General features: G+C 35.6%; 1 protein-coding gene across 1 annotated transcript in view; it reads left to right on the forward strand.

Moving 5' to 3' along the window:
- Nucleotides 1-4,754, forward strand: part of LOC108376857 (UPF0692 protein CG33108) — a 15,156-nt gene that overhangs the window by 1,579 nt on the left and 8,823 nt on the right. The gene's annotated exons all lie outside the window — the stretch shown is intronic.

A 4,754-nucleotide genomic window follows, 5' to 3' on the forward strand; every position in this document is an offset into this window, starting at 1 on the left:
TTTTTTTTTATTCAATTATTCATTTTCTTGATTTCGCCCATCCCTGCCTTGTATTATTGCATCATGGGAGGGACATACATACATAAGTATATTAGTGTTGATTTTGGAGAAGATTTGAACGTGCCTAATGAGCTTTATAATTTGTGCCTAAAAGTCTCATAATGTGCCAAAAATAAGGACTTTTTATTATTTAATGCGAGTCGGTACATACCAAATTTGTCCATATATTTGGTGCAATACAGGGGTTGTGGCTTATTTGCGCAACTATGCAATTTCCAATTCGGCATTTAACCGTGGTTGCGCATATTGGCCATTTCCATATATTATAGTTTAGANGAAATTTCCTGTAATTTTTAGTTTTCGAATTGATACTGCTAGAAAAATGGAATTAGGTCAAATAGTTTTTACGAGAGTTTCGGCCGTTTGCCATCAGCAGGCGAGGTGTTAGGGACACATGATGTAATAATACAAGGTGGTATCAGTTATGACAGCTCGATTTGACACTACCTTAGCTCAGTAGAATAAGAAGAAAAACGGGAAGTAATGAATCCCCTTTTGGGGGAAAAATATAAAATTTCATATTTTCTTCTAAAAAAAAATTGTTTTTTATAGTATATTCGCAATGAAATGAAATAAAATAAGATATAATACCTTTTCGAGAAAGCAAAATGTGTATACTGAGAAAAAATTAAAAAAATAAGCTATATTATTAGGCAAAGAATTGTTAAAGGAGTAACACTGTTTCACCTAAGGCAGTCAATATGGCGGAATTAGAGCGAGAAGTTACCAGCCGATAACACCTTGTATTATTGCATCATGGGAGGGACATACATACATAAATATATTAGTGTTGATTTTGGAGAAGAATTGAACGTGCCTAATGAGCTTTATAATTTGTGCCTAAAAGTCTCATAATGTGCCAAAAATAAGGACTTTTTATTATTTAATGCGAGTCGGTACATACCAAATTTGTCCATATATTTGGTGCAATACAGGGGTTGTGGCTTATTTGCGCAACTATGCAATTTCCAATTCGGCATTTAACCGTGGTTGCGCATATTGGCCATTTCCATATATTATAGTTTAGAAATAGAATAGACTGATGCTTTGGCTTGATGCATTTCTGAACACAGTGACACACTGACCGAACAAATAAATAGTTTAAACTAAAGCAATGTGACAAATTAATGTCGATAAAATGAAAGAAAAATATTTAATATTAACGATTTATTCAAAGGTGACTATTGTGCTCTACTCTTGCAGATTGTGGCATTTGAGTCAATACATATCAAACCTGCCTATGTCCACTATATGATCGAATCATATGTAAGTTTAAATATAGGAAAAATTTAGGAAAGTAAGAATTTACTAAATCGTCTGACATATAAGATCGAAAGGGCTATTGAGTCTAAGCAGGTTACTCTTAGTGAATTCTTTGGCATGCAGACTTCCATAATGCTGCCTGCGGGTATATTTCGTATTTCGTATTTCTTTATTCAGTCTATGATTAACAAGAATCTAATAGACTAGTTAAAAAAATGTGTCTAATACAATTCAACAAATTAACTTACAACAAGGAAAATAAAACATTCTTAAATCAAAGCCAAGTTAAGGCAAAATTATTAATATCAATTAGCGTGCGTGTGATTGGCCCATTCAATGCATACTTGGACTTAAAATTATCAATGGCAAACATATTTTGCCGGCGCAGATTCTTAGGCGGCACATTAAAGTTCAAAAACTCTAAGAGTATTTGACAATCAATGTAGCCATTAACAATATCATTAATAAAAGTAATTGTCGATATTACTCTTCTGCTCTGGAATGTGTGTAAATTAATTAATTTACAGCTGGAATCATAAGGAGGTAGGGGCAAGTCGAATTTAAGATCAGATAGACAATATTTCAGAATAGTTTTTTGAACCTGTTCAATTCTTTTATTATGAAGTTCGTATAGGGACTCTATATTATGGAACCATATTCAAGTCTAGATCATACCAAGGAGTTGTACAATAGTTTCCTAATATATGGGTCCTTAAACTCCGAACTATTCCGTTTAATAAAGGCTAGCAACGAAAAGGCTTTAGGAATTACAAAATTGAGATGTTCAGTAAACGTGAAAGATGCATCAAAAACAATACCCAAATCACGAATGTTGTTAACCCTAGCTAACGGCGCACAGTGTTTCGACTATATGGAGGCGGATAGAAAAAAGTCATGGAGACAATTGGTAAAAAAAAAACGGGTTGGACTTAGAGAGGGAAAAGTAAAAGTCGCAAATACTACATTTCACATTATTTACTCACCCCATTCTTCCCGAACGCTACATTTCCAAAAAAAAAACTACGGGAAATTCTCTATTTCTAAGTAAAACTAGAGCACATGTCAAGTTTCGGTGAAAACGGTGCTGGTGTNCATCGTGGAATATTCAGGCGAAGGTATTTGTCATTTATTTATTGCTTTGAAATGTAGATGCTAAAGATTATTAGTTAAAAAAAAAGTGTGAGTACCGATCCGTCAGGTCTTGAAATTAGACAAATATTTTTTTGAGAATTTTATATAGTTTTATGGCCTTATTCATAAAAAATAAAGTAGGGTTAAAGAGCTTTATAAAGTGACGTTTTCATACATTTTTCAATTTATAAACCTTTTATAAAGCTACTTTATTTTTTATGAATAAGGCTATTAGAGTATATAATTTGATCTTTGCGTGTGACTTTGCAAATATATGTAATTTNTAACCCTAGCTAACGGCGCACAGTGTTTCGACTATATGGAGGCGGATAGTAAAAAGTCATGGAGACAATTGGTAAAAAAAAAACGGTTAGACTTAGAGAGAGAAAAGTAAAAGTCGCAAATACTACATTTCACATTATTTACTCACCCCATTCTTCCCGAACGCTACATTTCCAAAAAAAAAACTACGGGAAATTCTCTATTTCTAAGTAAAACTAGAGCACATGTCAAGTTTCGGTGAAAACGGTGCTGGTGTACTATTATTTCTACCTACCTCCATAGTATAGTCGAAACACTGTGCATCGTCATCTATGCGCAGAACATGTGCAAGCCAGTGCAATCGTTGTATTTTCATACGCTTCGGTACTCGTCGCCCACGCGAACCGGGCTAATAGATTTTGCGTATAATAGTTCTCTCAAAGGCACAAAAGCTTCTCGGCTTAGTTAGGCATCGTCCATATTTCTGCACCATATAAAATGACGGGAATGATGACAGATTTATAGAGCGCGAGTTTTGTTCGTCCAGATAGGNGTATATAATTTGATCTTTGCGTGTGACTTTGCAAATATATGTAATTTTTTTTTCTTAAATTTTTATTTTCAGCTTCTTTTTGCATAATTTCGTGAAAAGAATTTTCGAACAATGAAAAAATCTCACCAAACATTGAGAGAAAAGCGAGCATTTACACCTGAGTCATTTTATAGTATAACCTTTGCTTTCTGTGAGTGGAAAGCAGAGAACAGAAATTAACCAAAATTCCATCACATGACATGATAATGACTGGGGCCACATTTTTTGTGAGTTTTGGACGTCGTATTGATCCAATGTTCCCCATATTTTATAATTAGGTTTTTCTAATAAAAGAGAGCACAAACTAAATTTCATCGAAATCGGATAAAATTTAATGTTTCCGCCCACAAGAGTAGAGGGCGTGGCAATTATTCCATCTTTACAAACTTTAATAATCCTCTATTTCTAAGTAAAACTAGAGCACATGTCAAGTTTCGGTGAAATCGGTGCTGGTGTACTATTATTTCTTCCTACCTCCATAGTATAGTCGAAACACTGTGCATCGTCATCTATGCGCAGAACATGTGCAAGCCAGAGCAATCGTTGTATTTTCATACGCTTCGGTACTCGTCGCCCACGCGAACCGGGCTAATAGATTTTGCGTATAATAGTTCTCTCAAAGGCACAAAACCTTCTCGGCTTAGTTAGGCATCGTCCATATTTCTGCACCATATAAAATGACGGGAATGATGAGAGATTTATAGAGCGCGAGTTTTGTTCGTCCAGATAGGGCTTTGCTTTTCTATTACCTACCGAGCGCAAAGTAGCACCTGTTGGCAAGAGTTTTCTTCGCGATATTAAGCTGGATCCTAAGTAAACAAAGTCCTTCACTATTTCAAAGTTATCACTGCTAACAGTGACGTGTGTCCGCAAAGATTTTTTGTGTGTTGCCAGTAGGTACTTTGTCTTGTTCTTGTTCATCGCTAGATCAACCTCGTTAGCTTCCTTTTCTTGCTGAAAAATTCTTCACTGACATTCCTGGGTTTTAGGAAAATGATTTCAATATCATCTCCAAACGCCCCTGCGATTCATATTGGCAGCTTTTATAGCGCTTTCCTGCAGCAGGTGGAAAGAATCGCATGAGAGCGAATCGCTTTGTCTAAAAGCTCGTTTGGTTTCAAGCAGCGAGGAGAGGTCCCTCTCAATTTGGACGAAGCTGAAAGTTGTGTTCAATTTCTCTCTATATAGCCGTATTAGTTTTGCGGGGATCCCAAATTTAGACATGGCATCGCACAGGCAGCTTCTCTTCGTGCTATAAAAATCAGCTTTAAAATCAATAAAAAGATGGTTTGTGTCGATTTGCAAGTCTTTTCCAGAATTTGACGTGCTGTGAAAATGTCAATGGTCAATGGTCTGAAGCCACACTGATAAGTTCAAATCAACGGGGAGGATCACTTCTTGTGGATTGGGCAAGTATGTACACTAGACTGCATCACCAAAAAAAGTT

This window comes from Rhagoletis zephyria, unplaced genomic scaffold (assembly GCF_001687245.7).
Source record: "Rhagoletis zephyria isolate East Lansing unplaced genomic scaffold, Rhagoletis_zephyria_1.1 Rzeph_scaffold_11130, whole genome shotgun sequence".
In the NCBI taxonomy this organism is placed as follows: domain Eukaryota; kingdom Metazoa; phylum Arthropoda; class Insecta; order Diptera; family Tephritidae; genus Rhagoletis; species Rhagoletis zephyria.